At 39.4% G+C, this 21316-nt stretch overlaps 1 protein-coding gene across 7 annotated transcripts in view; it reads left to right on the top strand.

The window, feature by feature from the left end:
- Positions 1–21316, top strand: part of NFIA (nuclear factor I A) — a 464599-nt gene that overhangs the window by 233943 nt on the left and 209340 nt on the right. The window lies entirely within an intron of this gene.

Raw genomic sequence — 21316 nt, 5'->3', positions numbered from 1 at the left:
CGGGCTTTGTTGCAAGGATAAGTTCCTGGGTTAGTGGTTCTGTTGTGTGGTATGTGGTTGTTGGTGAGTATTTGCTTCAGGTTGCGGGGCTGTCTGTAGGCAAGGACTGGCCTGTCTCCCAAGACTTGTGGGTTGTAAGTGCTATGGAGAAAGTGTGCTCAGACCTGAAGGCCGTGGTGGGGAGTGTCTTGTGTTACTCTAGCTGCGCTTTAGTGACTTCTGGTTGATGCAAGGAGTGTTTTTGATTGAAACTGCGTCCAGCTCTTTACGAGGAAGAATTATGACATTCATAGCTTAGAAGAGAGAGGTGATAAATAAAAGTGAGGGAATCCGCAGAGCTCCAGGGAGCTTCCTCTCTAAGGAGAGAGTGAAGAAATTTATAGATGTCTAGAAATTACATTTGATCTTAAAAAAAAAAAAAAGTTAGCCTTGTTGAGTCACATGACTGGAATTCAATTATCAGCACCATAAATATTCTTGTGAATGGGAGCCATGTGTTGGCAATGAATTTCTGCTTTCTAAAAAGGAAGGAGCCGTTAGAAGTTACTAGAAATAATGCTGTGCCATCAACTTGTTTGTCAAGTCAAAAAACAACCAAGCCCCATATATATCCTTGCTACAGAGAAGTGTGTTTTAGATGGGTCAGATACATGCTGCTGGTGGTGGATTGCTTTAAGGCTAATATATTTTTAAAATCCATTATTTAAATATGCAATATTTAAAACTTCAGCCATATTGGTTTCAGAACAAAGCAAAATAGTTGCTAAGATGCTTTCTTGCTGCTGATAGCTTCCCTGAAATGTTTAGTAAGGACCGGCATGTTAAGTAGGGTGCCTCTAAATCAGTCTAAGATTTCCCATTACATTGGTAAAATATTGCTGCTAATCACAATGTGTATAGCCTAATAGCTCTCTCTTTATATTCCTTATGTTTTTTGCTGTTAACATCGTGGATGTGAGTTATGTTTTTTGCATTCTATATCAGCTTGACTTCCTTTCTTTCTCAGACTCAACTCCGGAATTGCTGGCGAGCTTTTTTAGAGCAGACTTGATTTCAGGTGCAGTGGTTCCATGCAGTAGACCAGCAACTGGCTATAGCTGTGATTCATTTGTGTTCCACTCAGGAATTTAGGGAACTGTGTGATATAGTTGTCCAGAGAAAAGACAAAAAGAAAAGGAGTACTTGTGGCACCTTAGATACCATCGGATGAAGTGAGCTGTAGCTCACGAAAGCTTATGCTCAAATAAATTGGTTAGTCTCTAAGGTGCCACAAGTACTCCTTTTTGCAAATACAGACTAACACAGCTGTTACTCTGAAACAGAAAAGACAGCACTCGTTTTGACCCTGTGTATCTAGAATCTCCACTTTCATAAACTTGGTTGGAGTAGCATGCACAAATGTACACCATAATTTTTCAAAATGCAAGGGAAACCTGAAGTCCTAAGAGAACTGGTTCATTTTTCAACTCATTTGGCTTGGCAAATGTTGGAAACTCATCATAGTCCATCCATTAATATGGACCTGCTTATAGGGTGTGGGAGTGGAAGGGTATTTAATTCTCTCGACTTTCTTTCTTTCTTTCTAGACACCCCTAGAATTGCTGGTGAGCTTGTTTAGATGATTCATCAAAAACAGTACACATTGTTGGCTTTTAAATCAAGCCTTTGTATGTGGGAAATTTATTACCATTTCAGTAGCAATGTAAAGCATAATAGTCATCTGTGATGTAAAAAATACAATTGTAGATCCTCATTCCGGAGTGTGACTACCTAATGATATACTCTCCCACTCCAAAAGGTTGGGGAGGGGGTGTCAAACAGTGGACTTTGAAAATGGCTATTTAAAGAACTGTAAATGCCTCCTGGAAAATGCTGAAAAAATATATATTTGGGAAATATTCTCCTTTAATATTTTATATCTTTTTGCTTTTACCTCTTTTTTGCCATGAAGGACAAGAGCCCAAAACTTCAGATATTTGTTCCCGGGGAGCCCATCTACTCCTGCTGCTTTTTTAATCACTTGAAGTTATAATCCTGTTTCTGACATCACAATTATCTCTACAGTAACTAATTGTGATGTTGCATATAGGGGATTATGGCTTCAAGTGGGTAAAAAACTGGCTGAGCGAATGAGCTCTTAAAGTTAAACCCCCATGGACCAGTCCCCGAGTTGCTGAAAATCATCATAGCTCCACTGATTCTAATAAAATTATTCTGATTTACACCAGCTGAGGAACTGATGCCTTATTTTTATGCAAATATTTCTACCAATTAAAGCAAAACAAAAACCACCAGTAAGAAGTGAAAAACAAAATATATTAGAAAGGTTGAATTATGTCTATGAATAGAATGCCTTTTCACATGACTCCAGGACAAGCAGATGGGCCTTTTAGAAACTGTAAATGCAGAATCCTAAGCACTTCCCATCACATATTGTGTATATACATAAAGGTCTACTTTTTAAAAACAGCCTCATCAACTGGGCTTCTGGTTCTGATGGCACAGTTCTGATGGAGCCTGCAGGTTTTTTCTCCTCTGTTTTTAGAAGCATTTAGGTAATTAGTTAATTGTGAGAACAAAAATATAGGTGCACTTAGTTCTTGACACTTTTTTGCCTGTAGTATTAAAGGCCAACCTGAGGAACAACTGTCTTGTTGGACTGAAGACTACTTCAGTATCAGATTTTTTCCATATTGAAGTGAAATAGCATTATCTTGTTACTAGAACATCTTTGACAGCTTTGTAAGGTTTCCTTCCTAATCCAAGTAGTGGCCAACGTTCTTTTAAGACATTCTGTCTTTATACATGGGTTCACTGTCAGTTGTTGTGAGTTTTTCTAGACTTCTTATAACAGAGAATGTGAGAGGGGAATATAGGCAGATGAGGATAGGCAGATTCTTGCTGGCATCCTTATCTAGCACTGTTCTAAAACTGTGGACAGCATTTCTGAGCAGTAAGAGGATTGTCGACCAGCTTTCAAAGTTGACAAGGTCACTTGAGGTACTATGGCAGGACTTGTAGGTTCAGTAGTTGATCTTGTGGGATGTTAACCTGGATAATTTTGAAGAAATTGATTTGATCACTCTCCTAATTTTTCTTGTTTAATTAAAGGTACATTGCAGCCTGAGCATAAGAAAATAGAATTAATGTAAATAAATATTGTCAAGCCCATTTCCATAAGGTAGATTTCCTTTTAAAAAAAACTCTTATTGAGCAGTTTAAATCCTTGAACATATTTGTGGCTAACCTCACACTTCTTCTGCTGGGAGAGTTCACGTTTCTGCAAGACATGTGAAGAGTCTACCCATATATGAGACTGGGGACTACATAAAGTATTCTGTGTAGTTCCGCACTATCATTTACTGACGTGAGTTTCCAGGTATACTGGGCCATTTCCTATGGGCTACAGAGGCACCATTTCTCCCTTTGCAGGAAGGAGAGATATGGAATGGCTAACCTACCATTTCACTGCACTAAAGCAGTGGTTCCCAAACTTGTTCCACCGCTTGTGCAGGGAAAGCCCCTGGCGGGCTGGGCTGGTTTGTTTACCTGCCGTGTCTGCAGGTTCGGCCGATTATGGCTCCCAGTGGCCACAGTCGCTGCTCTGGGCCAATGGGAGCTGCTGGAAGTGGTACGGGCCGAGGGTTGTACTGGCCGCCGCTTCCAGCAGCTCCCATTGGCCTGGAGCAGCGAACCGCGGCCACTGGGAGCTGCGATCGGCCGAACCGGCGGACGCAGCACGTAAACAAACCAGCCCAGCCCACCAGGGGCTTTCCCTGCACAAGCGGTGAAACAAGTATGGGAACCACTGCACTAGAGAAGGACTTTTTTTTATATTGTGCTTCTGCCCCATAATTTTGCTTTGTTGCCTGAGGAGAGCCAAGGAGGACCATTGATCTGTTATCCTGTAGTGCATAACGTACATCTCAGTGAGGGCTTCAAAGCCACAGTAGTACCAGAGCTCCAAAGCGGGTGCCTGCTCTTCACTGAACAGATTTGCAGCTACAGCAGAGGCCTGAGGGATACTTTCATACTTCCTCTTACTTAATGAGTATGCAGGCACTTAAGACAAGTTACAGTACCTGATGTAGCATGTTGACCTACAGCTGCCTCTAGCCGAGTAGCCTATTTAAACCTATTTATTTCTAAATATAGTCTTTAAATGATAATGGGAAACTTCCCGATTGATTAGTTTGCGTCCACTGCTTCCTTTTTCAGGTACTGAAGTGGAAATGATATTCCCTAATACTAATCTTAGGCTGCTCATTACATTTATTAAATTGACTATATGAAAGTTCTGGCAGTGTTAAATATTCCCACAAAGCTATAGAATTTAGAGATGGAAAAGTCCTGTTAGGTCATGTTGTCCTGCTAGTGGGCAATTGTTCTCCACAGTACATTGATGATCCAGTCTACTTCTAAATATCACAAGTAATGAGGCTTCTACCACATCCCTTGGGAGACTGTTCCATAACCTAATAGAGCTCACTGCCAGGAGGTTTTTCCCAATTTCAAGCATATTTTTTCCCCATTCTTAATTTTATCCCTTTATTCCTAGTTATATCCTCTTGTATCACCATCCCTGACATTTACACTCTCAATTATTTGTACTGTGTTTTGATGTCCTCTCTCACCTATCGTAAAATCAAGTTATACATTCTAATGCTTTGCATTTTTCATAATGTAATCAATCCCAATCCCTCCAGTCCACTAATGGTTTTTCTTGCTCTTTCTAGAATTCCTGCTAGGTGGATTAGAGTCATAGGACTGTTACCTCTATGTTCCATGTTGTGATGACTTTGCATATGCAGCCTAAAATTGCATTGGCCTTTGCTGGTGCTGCCATACTGCATTACAAAGTCATGTGTAATATTCTTTCTTCAATCATCCCTAGGTCTATTTTGTGGTTATTGCTTTCTAGGTTCTCCTTCCCACGGAATATTTGTGTTTCTCATTGTTTTCCTCCATAAGTATTTTTCTGAGATGAATATCATTTTCTGCCCATGTTATTTCCCACCCATATTTCTAACCCTTCTTGCCTTTTTCTCTTGTTTCCTTGGTGTCCTGGGAGTCCATCCAAGATTTCCCTTTTCGCATCATATGTGAGTTTCATTCATGTACTGTTTATTCTTCTTTTATATCATTAATGCACATGATAAATAAGATGGGACTCACCACCTCTTACCTCTTCTCCCTGAGGTTTTCCACATGTCCACCCAACTCAGAATATTGCTATGTATCATTTTCACATGTTGTAATGAGCTTTGTCCCTACCACAATATTCATATCCACACTAATATGAAAAAAAAATGTGCATAAGATTTTATGAGACCTTGTACTAAGTGTGCATAAGATTTTATGAGACCTTGTACTAAGTGCTTTATCAAAATCCAGATATATAACCTCAATTGCACTTTGTTATTCTATTAATTTTGCAACCTTACAAAAAAACGAAAGTTAACTACTGTGTCAAAAATTGTTCCTTAAAACCATGCTACTTACTGATCATCCTGATAGTTCAGTTATCTTCCAGATGGTCTGTGATTTTGCTCTGTCAATATTTTTAACCTATGAATATTTGTTTGGACTGTACTTGCTAGGATCATTGTTCCTTCCTTTTTGGAATACTGGTTCCACATTTACTTATCTCCATAATTCTGATACCTCTCCAATTCTCCATTAGTTTTTAGAGGTAATTGCTAGTATTTTGGAAAGCTTGTTAAATAACTCAGAGTTTTGCCTGAATAAGGACTTGAGGTTGTGGCACATAACTTGAGGCCCAGTGAAATGATTTGGAGTCTTTCCTTTGAATTCAGTGGGCTTTATTGAGGTTTAACTTACAAGATTGGGAGTATGGAGATCTGGCTGTATTTCCTTTTTTCATTGACTTGTCTCATTTTTGGCAAGTCACCTAGAGACAGATGAGAAGCTGGTGTAAATCAATGTACTGCCATTGAAGTCAGTGGAGGAACACTTATTACACCATCTGACAGTCTGGCCTCTTAGTTCTGCGTACCTCAGTTTCCCTACCTATAAAGTTGGGATAATAACTACACATTTCAAAGGGATGTATAAGGAAGGCTTAATTAATTATTGTATGTAAAGTACTTAGAGGTCTTTGGATGAGGGATACTGTTGAAATTCAAAGTATTATTATTGTTAATAATAAATTATTTAAAATACAGTGGTCCATTGAGAAAATAATGATTTGTAGGCAGTGAAGTGGTTAATATGATTGCATCTCTTACAGGTTTCACCAGATACACTCACTCACTGTACAATGGATAATTGTTAGCTCTTGTTGTGCAGATGCTGTTGCAGATGGAGCCCTGTACCTGCATGCATAGCAAATGAATTAGACTGGCAATCCCCTTTATAAAGCATAAATATGTAATTTGTTCAGCTGTTGTAATTAAATATGTATGTGTGAAACAGCCACCATTCAGGTCATTAATGATGCGCCATGCCAAATTAGAGCTTACAGACAGTAATGTACATTGTTGTGCAATGAGGGAATTGCAAATAACATAGCTGAGCCTTTCCTAGTAAAGTGATGGATTCAGTGGCTTTAAATGGAATATTTATATTTCTAGCATTTTGATTACTTCAGTCTATATTTGCAGTGATGCCCAATCAAAAAGATACAAATTGGATGGAATGTTTATGTTGTTAGTTTTGTTTTATTACTGTTTGAACATCTTAAAGTACCCTTTAGATACATATGACTGGGTATAACATTTTGTAACCTCTTGATAACATACTGAATAGGACGTTATGATCATTCTTAAATGTATACTCAATAAAGAACTGGGAAGTACCCTTTCTTTTGCTAATACAGACAACTACCATATCAAACCACCTTGGACAGTTTTAATTATGTGAGTGTATCTAGTATCTGATCTTAGGACTTCAAACTGACCAATACATTTTTTTTAAACGTGATAAACAATGTATTTATTGCCACATAGATCTGCTAGATAAAAATGCAGTTCTCAGAAACAATGAATGAAGTTGGCCAATGTAATACACAATGACTTAAAATCAGGATATCTTTCTTTTGTACATGTGCTTTTTTTTAACAGCTAGTAGAAGACAATTTTGCTAAAAAAAGGTGTAATATTATTTCTTGAAAAAATAAAAGTTAATGTGCTCTTATGCAGTGGACGTAATACATTAAATTAAAGGTGACAGTTTACTTCACCTGAAATTATCCTTCCTGTATATATTCTGGTCAGTTTAAAATAGATCAGGGTATTTTGTTTTGATGGTTGGTACTGAGTATACAAGAGCTAATCATCTTGACCTTTCTAACAAACAGGGCAACAGAAGGAAGCATCTCAGAGTTAATTCTGTCTTGTTGGCAGTGGGAACAGAACATTCCTCTGTGATCCTCTTTCACATGATTCACTTGGGCCTCCTGGAAGCCAGTCTTGATACTATTAGTGCTGGGCTTCTTAGGGCTAAAGTAGATAGACACTAGTGACATCACAGACCATTTGTGGTTTAGAGTGAGATTGGACTGGGCAAGCAGAGTTGTTAAGACTCATATTAAGGAAACAGGGTAGAAAATGGGATTAGATGATAGATTATTTGTGTGGTTTTACAGTGAATTTGAATTTGCAACTGTTAAACCTAGACTAAGAAAGAAATAGAAGATTAAAGATTTTTCAAGGTCAGAGCTATAACAAGTTACATAACTTGCTACATAAAATCTACTTTGATGTGTACAGTGTAAAACACATTGCAAACATTTCAATTACTTTAATATGTATTTTACTGAGAGCACTGGAAGTAACTATCTGTAAAACAATAACTTCAGTTAAATTATTGTGTCATAATACTGAAGGTCTTTCTTTCTTTCTTTCTTTCTTTCTTTCTTTCTTTCTTTTCAAAATGAGACACATTTTTCTAAAGTATAGATTTTTTTATTCAGTGACAGTAGAACTTGTTTCAATTACAATATGAACAAAAAGTCAGATATGCACGGCCCCTGCATATTCATTTAGTACATTTTAACACTATGATTACTGGTGTTTTGGGAAGTTATTTCTGAGGAGGACAACGATGATAACAATCTCAATCACAGTTAGGCCTCCTGTAGGGTTCCACTGATTTTAACTGGAAAGCTCCTGTCGATTTTGTTCCTCCTATCTATAGTCATGTATTCAGTGTTAACTTGTTCCACAGCATGACTCCAGCAGCTTAGCAATACAGAGTTTCTACAAGATTTGTTTTCTATTTTGTTTTTTTTTCTTGCCTTCTCTTAGTTGTTATCTGAATAGCTCAACCTGCTAATTCTTGGGTTGCATTATTTCCACCACTTGTGAGGTTTTAGTTGCCCTAGAATGGCACAAACTTCCATAATGTTCTATTTTTGGGGGGATAGGGGAGAAATGTTTAATTGTGTATTACAGTGTTACATCATCAGTGAGGGGAGAATATTTTCAAATGTATTAAATTTTGTTTCTGAGAAACAGACCCATGTATGCCTGCTTTTCTGTTGTGTCTTACCAGTGCTTAGAGGCAACTGGTTCTCTCAGTAAATAGCTGCTTCAGGGGTCTTTCTTTTAAAATCCGAGTTAACAGTTTAATTGCAGAAACAGAGTTTGGCAGAAAGAATACAGACTTCTGGGTGGTTAAATTGCCAGTGGTTGTAGGCATTATTGATTTAACAAAGGGTTAATTTCCAAAGGTGTGTGGAAGGCTCTGGATGTTCAGTTTGGCACATTCAACTTGCCAGGGCTGACAAGGATAAATGGGTCAGAATTGGTTATAAAAGTATAAACTGTGGCAAAACGGTGTGTTAAATACATTAACCATTAAGAAAAGGGTGGGAGCACCACAATGGCAGCTGGCCAGGTACTTTATGATAAGCGCTTGCAGGACTGGGCCAATCAGACTTGATGGTTTGCTGGCAGTTGCTTCTTTGGCCAACGCTGCAGTAAACACTTTCACTTGGATGTTGGTTTTCTGTTGTGTCTGGCAGCCACACAGGGCTGCTTGAACTTTAGCCAGAGGCAAATATTTATACATCAGAGCATGCAGTGTTCAACTGGTCAGGCCTGGGAGAACGAGTGACAGATCTGTGTGCTTTTTAGCCAAAGAGGATGTGTGTCCTTTTTAATTACATTTGTGACATGGTGAAGTGGGACCACATTTTGGGTCTTTCAGCTTTAACTGTATATGCTGTGGCATAAACTTTTAAAACATTTAAAAACATTGGCTGAAATGTATTTTTAAAAGGGGACAGCCTGATGTTAGTTCTGTTCCTTTAATTCCTCTTGGAAAGTTTACAGTTAATATTTTCCCTGGAACGTTGTCAAGCTTTTGACAGTGCCTGAGTGTATGCTGAACTGTGAAATTGAGACGCAGAGCAAGTTGTGAGAAATCTGTTTCTACTCAAATCTGTAAGGTTTATAAAAACTTCAGCAGAGGGGGGGGAAGAACTGGGGCTGGGTCTCGGCTTGCTTCTCTTGGTGCGCTGCAAGTCCGCCATTTTAAGAATTCAGCAAAGGGCGAAGCTTTCAGCTCCTTACATGGCGGCTGTATTTACTGCAATTCCGGCCAATCGTACAGGCTGTGCCAAATCATGTGATATGCCACGAATGCACTTACAGCCATTTCCTTGTTCCTAAAAACTTTGTTACCTCTACAGATTACTTTACCTTGTTTTTGATGCCAAATGTTCTTTGCTGAATGTGTCTAGCAGACTGGCATTTGTCCATAAAGTTATTTTAGTAGGTAAAAAGTCTCTGAGCACTTGAGCTGTGTGCATTCTTTATGTAAAATGGATTTCCCTTCTTGGCCTTGATCCAAGAGTACAGAACACTCGCTGGGCGAGAAGAGAGCTTCTCTGCGGATGAACTGGTGGACTGACACACTCTAATTTTTTGGCTCCAGACCAGACAAGCTAGATTGATGCCAAAATTCAACAAAATAACACATTATTGTGTAATAGGAACAGTGCTCAAAGTGAGCAGGAGCTCACAGGAACTGAACATCAAAAGTTTTTAATTTTTTTTTCAACAGCAGAAGCTCTGAACTAGCACATTTAAAATACTGCTTCAGTGGAACAAGGAGTTAAATATAAGAGTGATGTAAAAAACTGAAGATAACGCACGATTAAGAACATAAAGGGGATGGGGGGGGTGAGAAAGAAAGAGTTAACATAATTTTTGTGAGACTTTCCTCAAACATGTTCCGTAGTGCTCAGTGATGTTTTAACCCTCTGTGCTCTGCTTCAGAGCTCTGACCTGTATCGAAGCATCAAACATCTCACCTGTTTTTTTCATTTACATCATCTGAGCACTTAAAAAAAAACCCAACAGACCAAGTTAAGTGCAATGCCCAGATTTGTATTCTGTTAAGTGAGGGTTATTAGAGTGAATACATTTAGCACAGAAAGTATTTTTTGGAGAATCTTTTCTATCATGTTGTGTCACTTAATTTGATGTTAAGTAAAGTGTCCGTATGTTTAGAAGTATTATACTTTAATATGCGCAATAATCAGGTTTTCCTCTTAAAATAAGTAGCTTTAACTATATTGTTATTAATTTTGCGCTTCAGTAGCAACTTTCATCATCAAATTTCAAAGTACTTTACAATAAATAATTAATTAAGCTTCAAAACACTCCTTTGAGGATATAAGTGATGTTTAAGGAATCACTGCGTTCATCAGCGAAATGCAGATGTCTCCGGGGTTGAACATGGCAGCCCTTTAACAGCGCATAACAACACAATAGGAAATGAAAACTAACACAACCAGTGGAAACTTCAAGGGGACTGTAGGTCTGCAGATTGTAATTGCATGAGTCAGAATTTGGCCAGACCACTATTGTTAGCACCATTACTCTTACCAAAACTTACCTCGGATTTTTAATGCCAACAATTGGTCAGGACTCTCCTGGTTTTGCAGATCCTCCAGCAGCACAGCACCTGCTATCCCACTGGGCCCTTTTCTAGTATTGACTCAGAAGGAACAGTAAATTGTGACCATAAGCACATAGGAAAATGGGCTGTACAAGAGGTAATGCCTACCAGTTAACTCTGATGCAATGGAAAACGGAGGGTGGAAGGGTTTGTACTTGGTTGGAAAACATCCTCACCACCCCTCTCCCCACCACATGTTTCTCCATAGACCTGTGGATGGCAGCCTTTTCTATCCTGATTCCCCTACTCACTCATACAAGCATGAAGGCAGCCTGATTTCCACCACTATATCCAAACTGATCAGGGTCCTTTGTAGCATGGGCTGATTCTTATCTTCTAATTGCTCTCTCTAGATGTATCTCTTTCTCGATTTCATGTATTTCTAAGGCAGGTATTGCTGAGGTATCAAAGCACCAAGATCTAAAAGAAAGACATTTTTGGGGTGGCATCAGGTAATCTCTCTAAAGAGGAGAAATAGTATAAATTCATACATACTGTTGAGGTTACATCTCAGTGGTGGTCTTCAAGGAAAACAAATGTAAGTGTGTTCTTTTTTGCCTTATAAAAAAGACATTATTTTTTATTATTATTTGGTTAAGGAATTTTGCTGCTTGTTTATTTACATTAGCAATCCATTTAGCACCCACAGGCCACAATCAGGGTTAAAGCCCTGTTATATTACTTACTATATCTTTCTACTGTCCCTGCTCCAAAGAGCTTACAGACTAAAATAAATCAAGAACAAACAAGTTGGTCAGTGTGTCCATTGCTTGGGGGAAAATGAACCTTATTTGAGAACTGTGATAGTATTTAATTTTTAATATTTGTGCCGTATCAAATACAGAATATAATATTTCAAAATAAATAGTAAATAAAAAAATAATGATATGAGGATTACAGCCACCCAGGTGTGCAGTAACATTGACCGCAATAGTAATTAAAGCTTGGGCTTTCCATGTGAAAACCAGATTTTTTCCCAGTACAAGTTTTATATCTTTCTGGGGCCAACAACAAAAATCTTCTGGCAGTTTATTTAATTGAGGTTTTATAGTTTTAACGGTCTAAAACTATATAAAAAAAGTCAAGGCTTCTGCTAGCTTTTCAAGACCAGACAAGGGTATGATACAATGTTAAATATATATGTCTATATATGTGTCAGAAGGAGTAAGGGGAGTTTCAGAATAAGGTGTGCTCTTAGTATTTCAGCTCATTGTTATAATATTTACAGTTCCATCAAGCTGTTCTCCACTCATTACAGAAACAATTAAAAATGTTATGGGGGAGGAAACTAATTTTAACATTTAAATAATTGAGTATGAAACCAGTTCAGAATTATGGGGCTGAATTATGTGGTGTGGTGTGGCTGCTTTGTGTTGTACTTGTGGTGGAATCTAGCTGTAGATCCAGCGTATCTGACCCTGGGAGGATCACTCCACTTCAGGGGGATTCTCCAATGGCACAGAGGGTCCTACGCCACTGTATTCCTTGTTATCGGTGTTGAAGATGTGGCAGGGAATTTCCTAAGCCACACTGTCCCTGGCTGCTGTTTCATGACTGTGAGGCCGTTGGCAGCTGGTGTAAATTAGATCTGCCTTACACCAGGCAACCTGACTTACCTTGTGTGACTGGCTTGGCACATAGCTAGCTTAAGGTTCAGGGAGCCAAAGGTAAGCCTTGTGTCAGCTTTTGCAACACATCCCTTTTGCAACACATGCCATGCTTTGTGTGCTCCTCAGATGTAACCAAGGATCTGGCCAACAGCATTCAACATACTTTAAAAGAAAATTAAGCTATGAGAAAAATCAGTAAATCATAGGAAGGGAGCCCACCTTGAGCCACTCCAACAAGGGTGATATTCACAGTCTATGAACTGGGTAAAGACGATTAGAAGGAGTAGACTGAAGCCATTCTACTGTAGTGTATGGATCATTGGGCCTGATTTACATAAGTTTGACACCAGCCTAGCCCTGCTGACTTCAGTAGCACTGCCTCTGGTTCACACAGATGTGAGAGGAGAGTCAGCTCTGTTGTGTTACGTTACTCATCTGTTTTTTATTTCTTAACATGTTCTGGCTCTTTTTATTTTTACTTTATTTTAAGAATTGAAAATGAGCCCAGGTGCAGTAACAATAGCCGAAGCCAAACAAACAGTAATTCACTCTTAAAGTAGTGGAAGGATGAAGAATGTCATGTACATAAGCAAAAGATAACTGACATTAACACAGTAGGCAAGGTGATTACATACCACGCTATTGACTCTATGTGATCATTATTGCTATTTGGAGGGTTGCTTAAGTGGGTACCTGAAGGTTAAGTAATAGCTGTAGTAGGACAGTGAGAGAAACAGCGAGAGATGAGAAAAACCAGAAGAGGCGATAGAAAGATGGATAGAAGGTTAAGAAAGAGGAAAGTGGATCAGTAGAGGTATGGACATCTGGGGAGAAAGGTGATGTAGTTATGCCTTGATAAGTGATATTTATGGGCCATATGATACCTTTGGTTGAAGCTTCCCGGAGAAAAAATAATACATCTAAGTGGTTGCCTTAAGACAATTTTTTTATTTCTGTCAACAACCCAGTATAATAGAAATGTGTTAATATAAATTTGTGAGCTTTAAAATAAAAACAAAAGAAAATCAAGCTTTTTTCTGAATCTCTAAAAAATCACCCACTCCCACCTCCCCCACTTTTGAGCAGAATTGCAGGTGTATTCTCACTTTACCCAAACACAATTATTATAAATTAGCTCTACTCCAACTCACCTAAAATTCTTTCATCATTTGCAAAAATTTCATTTGTTTTTACACTCAGCGTTAATAGGGCTGTACATGGGTCAATGGGATGGACTAGTGAATCTTATCGGGCTCTGATCCTGCAAAGACTTGTGCATGTGCTTAACTTTACACATTGTCAGGAGTCCCATTTCAGTGAAGTCTAAAGGACTACTCACAGTGCATAAAGTTAAGCGTATGCTTAAATCTTTACAGAAGTGAAGCCTTAGACTGTTAACTCTTTGGGATAGGGACTAACTTTCTGTTTGTGTGAAGTACATGTATTACCCTATGGGTACTACTGCAATATAAATACTAATAACAACAACTATATGTTGGACTCACTGATTAATGCTGGCTTTTCTTTGGAAATGCACTCATGACAATATATACCCCTGGGGGAATTCTGTCCCCCCCCCCCAAATAATCTGCACCAAAAATTTAAAAATTCTGTGCCAAAAATTAAAAATACACCATATTTTCTTTGTCAAAATAACACAGTATAATCATGTCAGTTTAAATTATTTTGATAATTTAATGAAACTACAATACAATGGGTGGAGAATGGGAATGGGGAGCACAGGAGGAAATCCTCAAATCACCTTTGTCTAATAGTAATGTAGCTAGGTTTAATCCTTTATTTCTAGTTATTAGTCAACAAATATATGCAGCTGTATGCTCAGTATTACATCATAGGCAACTGATGAGCAAGTAAGGGCTGGGGTATCAAACTCACAGTTTATCTTGGCTACTGACCATGTCCAGAAAGGTCAGTGGTAAACAGTTCATGGAGCACATTTTAATAGGAACATTTTTCAGTTAAAAAATTTAGGCCAGTTCTACTCATTAAAGCCACCATAAGCATTTATAAGGCCACACTGTCATTTACAATATTGCTCCTATCCACTCTGGCAGTGTAAAGGAACCTTAAAACTTTTACACCTGTTTTATGCTGCTGGGGGATTCAGTAACAGTGGGAACAATTCACTAACAATGGGAACAACTAAGCAGGCAGGCTGCTACATTATGCTCTTCCTTTGGGGACAGAGCCTGTCTCATGTGTACCTCCAAGTACCCCAAGGCCCTGCCCCTCCACTCTGGGCATGCCACAATAGCGAGCAGAGTGACACAGTCTCTCTCGTTCTCTTGCTTGCATGCCCAGCCCTGCCCCCTGGTGGCAACTGACATCTCTCCATGTACGCATGCGCAACCCTCTCTTCCCCTGCGCAGATTTATGTCTATGCCGTCTGCTCCCTGCTGCTGGGGAGGAGCGAGTGACCGCTTTTGCAGCTTTCCTTTGCTTCCCCTCAGAAATTATTTTTCTGTGAGGAAGCAAAGAAATCTACGGACAACATGAATTCTACGCCCGTGCAATGGCGCAGAAATCTACCAGGAGTAATTATAATATCATGCCAGAGAATATGGTTTAATTTCAAATTCTATTAACATATTTCCTAAACATAACAGGGTGATATTTTTCAAGGAAATAATTCTCTTCTTTATGTTGAGTGAGGAATAAAATACTTATTTTAATATCCAGTTTTCCCGGCACTGGGGCTAACTATTTCATTTAAATTAATATCTACAAGAGAGACATTGCAAATTTAATATTAACGCACAATACTTTATACTATGGGGTTTTAGGGTGGCTGTGCACAAAATATGTATTTGCAGTCCAAACTAGCTAATAGTTCTGCAAATGGTGAACATAAATTGTAATATCTATACTTCCCAGCTTGCAGTAGTGTTGTCTGAAGTCTGGGATGACTGATGTTAATCTCCAGCTTGTTTTGTGGCTTTCCAAAAATGAACTTGAAGTAGAATAAAATGTGATGTAAATCCATTCATATTTATATTAATAATAGAAAGCAATACACAAAGTATATCCTATATAATAAGTTATTTAACATAACTTAAAAGTAGAGACATTCCTATTATGAAAGAGAAAAAGTATTGAAATATATCAGCTCTTAATTGCATTGCTGGTCTTTGAGTTTCCACCTTCGTGATGGCTGTATCTTAAATTCATCTTCTTGAACTGAATGTAGAGATTTAAAACATTAAAAAAATTAGATGGAGATAATGGGACCATCCATCTTCCTTTTGGGGTTTATAATGCTGCAAAATAATTTTTATTTCTAATGGGTCAGATCTTCCAGTCCTTATTTACACTTTACTCAGACAAAACCCTCATTTGAATACTCGGTATCTCCCATAGTAAGACAAGTAAGCATTGCAGAATTTGACGTATTATTATTCTTTATCTAGGGCTAGGTTATGCAAGCTTTACTCATGCAGGTGAGGACTTATATGAGTAGCCCCATTGAAGTCACAGGGTGAAATCCTGACCCATTGAAACCAACGGGAGTTTTGCTACTGACTTCAAGAGAGCCAGCATTTCACACACTGCAACTGCTTATGGAATAAAATGCTACTCTACGTGAGTGAGAGTATCAGAATCTGGCCTTTAGTTAGGGTAATGAAACTTCATAGCAACATATTGATTTGGAACCAAATCTCGTGCATTACCGAGACCCTGCAACTTGCATTCAGATCAATGGGAATTGTAGGGACTAAGATCTTTCAGGATTGGGCCCTATATCAAACAAGAATCCAGGGAATAATTCATAGTGGAGTTGTTTGTTGAGTAGTGATATAGTTTTAGCCATGGGCAGTGGATTTGTTTGAAAGCAAACAGACACATAGCAATTGATGGGAGCATAATGCAAATAGGATAAATGGGTAGATTAAGGATGGATAAAATGAAAAAAGAAACTGAATGAATAAAACACCTTATTGTTCCTGGAAGGCCAATCTAGCTAACATTTAATCCTGGAGGAGTTCTAGTAGTATAAAAATGTTACCTGCTTTGACTTTTTAAGCCTTACAGAATTGTCTTGGAATTTTCTTTTTCATTCATTTTTGGTGCATTGGTAACTTGATCTGTTAATCTGAATTACGGAAGTGTGGTTTACATTTCCTTTTTTTTTTTCTATTTGTCTTTCTTTTATTTCCGCTAAGGGTGGAGTAAAATACATGTTTAACTTGCAGTGGCAGTGACATGCTTAACATTGAGCCTCAGGTGGTTAGTGGGGACATTATTTATTTATTTATTTTGTTGAGGGGTTGGGGGCAGGAGAGGTTGTGTTTGCCTGATGATTATGAGGCAGGCAAAAGTACTCTCACAAAACTGCAGCACTCACGCCAAGAGCCGAAGTAATTTCTTGCTGTACAAGACCACAAAATGAGTGGTTACAATGTGAGCAATTGTGTATTATTGTAAGGACTGAAGCGTGGCATATAGTTGTTGCTTTTAGCTTATCTCCTTTTTGACCTTCCCTAATCACTATTCCTTGTACCTTTTGTAGACCTTAGCACTCCTTCACCTGAAAGGGCAGGCAGGGAGGCTGTTTTACTGAAGGCAATACTACGTCAAGGGTGATTCTTGGCAGAACCCTTCCCAGCCAACCTGACCTAGCACCTCAGCAACATTCTTGGCCTTGTCCAGCAACAGCTTGAGAACCCAGGTCTGTTTCTGAATCCAGGTGGCAGTGCGTTGCCATATGTCAACAACACATGTCATCCTGATTAAATTTTTAACCACATCTATTCTGCTGTCCACATAATAAACCGTTCTCAGCCCACTGCATAGCAGAGGCCTCTTCAGTACTGATCCTAGTCCTACTGTGGAAACATGCTACTGGTAGCTCAGTACAACTGAAGGGATAACTCTTTCTTTCTACCAAGCTCATCACCTCAAAGCTGAACCTGAGTGGGACTTCCTGTCCCTAATGACACTGCTGAAAGAAGTTACTTGTTTTAGTTGACTCTGAGTAGTAGTTCTATGTTCTGGATCAGGAAATAAAAACACTTTTAAAAATTGCTTGTGAGAGCTTTTTGTCTTAACTTGTCTGATAGAAAGTGTCCTGTCCAGCCTGTCTAAGGCTTGGAAGGAGAGAGAGCGTTCTTCTAATGGGACACAACCTAGACAGCCTCTCACTCAGGGACTTACTCTTTTTTTGTTTTTTCACTTCCTTCTCCATGTTCCCCATCAGTTGCAGAAGACCTGTCGTTGCTCTCCATACATGAGCTGATGCAACACAATTTACAATGTTTTCAACAGCTTTTATGGTGCACCTCTCCCCCAGTTCAAGCAAGCTACCATGCTAGGCTCCTCATCCAACCAGCTAGACTTCATTGGGTATCTGACACAGGGAGTGAATACCCATTGGGGGTTTTGTATTGAGAAGGTTTTCTGCAGATTTCCACCCAAGGGAGGATGTCTAAATCCTCCAAGACACGAATGTGTCACACTCAAGGTTTCAAGTAGGCTGTTAAGATCACACACTATTAGACACTCCAAATGATCATTTTGAGACTGAGATGCTGGGGAACAAAGATTTTTCCAGCTTCTTCTCCCTATCCCCTTTTATTTTTCCTTCTTATGTGGGGGGAGGTCTCCTTAGGTGGAAGGGGTGCTGATGCTAACACCTTCCCCTGAGGAAGTACCTGTGTGATCCTACATACCATCTAAATTCCTGCCTCTCTGAGAAAAGCAAGGTAGGTTGCAAATAAATATGATAGAAGTGACAGGTTAGTTTGTTAGTTAACCCTGACTTCTTTTAAGCTGATATGAGCCTATGGACCTGCAGGTTTTGGAAGGAACTGTGAGAGCGACAGAAAATTCCATCCCTTCACTCTGCCATTTGGACTACGTTTTTGTGTTCTCAGTCTAGTAAGGAGAGCATATGGAGTGCGAGAGTAACTGGCCCAGAGGTTGTAGGCACAGGGAAAATGGGTTTCCCTTGACACCTGAACTTGCTTTATGGTTTAGAATACACTTTTGTGGTTGTTTCAGAAACTGTTCTGGTGCTGACCCCAAGGGGAACCCAGACTGTTTACCAGCAAAGCAGAGGGTCTGGCTTGTGTGATGAATCTGCTGAGCCATCATAGGTCAGCAGGGGGCAGTGTGATGAATCTGCTCGGTGTGAACTTGCTTTGGCTAGATAGGTCAGGAGGAAGGGAAGAGTCCTGTGCCATTGGGAGGGTGGTGGGTGAGGATGGAGTAGAGCAGAGTGTCTGGCGGCCCTTGGAGGAGTGTGGCCTTTGGAGACAGTTGATAGAGTGCTTGTTGGCACTCAGCAAGTGCTGAGCCTATTAGGTCTAGTGTTTGGAGCTCCGGCAGCACTTGCCTTCAAGCTCGTGCTACCCAGGGTATGTTAACCGGACAAGTAGAAGGGACTGGTGTACGTGGCACGCCAGCAAGCCTGCAGGGTGATACTTCCAGTGGAAGCAGGACTTCAGACCAGCATAAGTAGAAAAACTAAGTTTGCCTTTTAGTTGCAATAGCCAATTTCTTTATATAGCTAGGCAAATTATGCAAAAAGTATTTCTTCTTATTATTTGTAGAGCAACCAGCACACAAAACTTATGGTTTTCCCCTGGCTTTCCCCTGAGCTTTCACACTGCTCAAGTCAGTCTGTAGAGCTGATCAAGTTCCTCGAAATGTGAAAGGAAAAACACCATCTGAACTTTGCATTTTAAAAAAAAACCTATCACAGCCTTTCTGATATACCGTGTTCAAGCATCTGCACAGGGAAGGAGAGAATTTAGATCAATTTTTATGGATAGTCAGTTTTTCAAGCCAGTGCCAAAAGATATGCTCTTAATTCTCAAAAAGAAAAGGAGTACTTGTGGCACCTTAGAGACTATCAAATTTATTTGAGCATAAGCTTTCGTGAGCTACAGCTCACTTCATTGGACTAACATGGCTGCTACTCTGAAACCTGCTCTTAATTCTGATTCAGTAACTGACTTCTTATGGATATTGTGCCAACGTACAGTAGAGAGATGCTATTTATTTAGCAGTGATTATAACCATCCTTTGTTTTAATATATATGTATTATAGTATAAGGGTCAGATCCACAGCAGGTGTAAATAGATATAGCTCCACGGACTTCAGTAATACACACCATTTGACAGTCTGGCCCATTGGGTTTTTTTAAATGCGTACTGACTGTGTCCTGCAATATTAAAAACCTTGTCATTGGTGACCAATGATGTCGTCTAATGTACTGCTGACTTTCATGTAGTATAACTATTAATAACAATGAGGGGAAATTAAGTGTCCTAAGTATGACTTTTCTTATGCTTCTAAAGTCTATTCCAGTCTTGCACATATATTAAATATAACATTTAAATGCCTATTGCAGTGTCTGATGTTGAAGCACTATCTGTTGGAGGAAGGAGCTTTATCCCAGTTCTACTTCTGTCTTACTGTGTGGTCCAGGGGACCTGCCTGTGTCTCAGTTTTCTCATCTGTAAAATGGAGATAATGATACATAGAAACGAGTAAACTCCTCTTCTTCTTCATTGTTGTCACTTCCCTATTTGGGGTCAGCAGTTTCTCCCAAAACTCATGACTGGCTGTCATGCAAGTTGGTCTCTCTAAGGTCCTCTGTTATCTGCTTCGTGTACCGAGTCTGTGTCCTACCCCTTGGTTGTTTTCTGTGCACCATCATTGCAAGGGCCACCCCACCAATGTAACTCTCAGGTCTCTGCTGGACACATCCATACCAATGTAGCCTAGCCTCCCTCAACTTATCTTCAGCTGGGGCAACCTGCATTAAGCCCCTCACAACTTCATTTTGTTTCCCATCACAGAGTAAATAAAGTCTTAAGAAATATTTTTAAATGTCTTTTGATGACAGGTCACATTCTGTACTTGGATATATGGATCATTATTGAAAACAAGAGAAATCGGAGTCATTAGGGAAATGGCAAAGGGTAACGAAACATCAGTCATGGGGAAATTTTTATTAGGAACTAGTATGTGATGCCAGCCTCAGCTCTGTGTTTGTCCACACTTCTAGTAAATGTCTGTGCCTTCTCCCACGCCACCCCATGTATGGATCATTCTTCTTGAGCTGGTGTGCAAGGCCCCTCACCTTCTGCTTATTCACATTCCTCACAATGACCAACCTCTATTGGATGCCTACAAGTAACTTCAGCAGCATGGTTGTAGGGGAATTTGGGATTATCCATCTGTCCGTTTATCTATGTATACATCTGCCCACTCCTCCACCCACCTACTCTTATTAAGTGGGTGAGGCCAGTCACCACCTCATCACCGCACTTGCTTGTTTTTCCTCTGCCCTCCATCTCACTGTTGTTAAGGCATTGGACTGGGGAGAGCTGGGTTCACTTTCCAGCTCTGCTATAGCGTTCCAGTGTGACTTCTGGAAAGTCCCTTAATTACCCATCTACAAAATGGAAATAGTAACCCTACCATTTCTCAGAGGAATGTTGTGAGGATAAATTAATGAATTATTGTGTGATGCTCATATGCTATAGTGATGAAGGCCATAGGTAGTAAGAGAGCTACAACAGGAGCTGTGCTTTCTTTTGTATTTGTACAGTGCCTACCACATTCGTGGCATTACCAAATACAAAGTAATAATGATAATTAATAATAATAATGCAGGATTGCACCTAGAGAAGTACAACATGATTAGAAACAGCCAGCAAGAATTTATGAGAGGTCAATTGTCATGGCAGACAAGGAGAAAGACAATGAATGTTGTGTATGCCTTTCCTAAAAGCATTTAGGGTATACA

Source organism: Lepidochelys kempii, chromosome 8 (assembly GCF_965140285.1).
Source record: "Lepidochelys kempii isolate rLepKem1 chromosome 8, rLepKem1.hap1, whole genome shotgun sequence".
NCBI lineage: Eukaryota > Metazoa > Chordata > Testudines > Cheloniidae > Lepidochelys > Lepidochelys kempii.
Note: the sequence above shows the minus strand (reverse complement) of the source record. Positions and strands in the feature narration are given on the sequence as shown.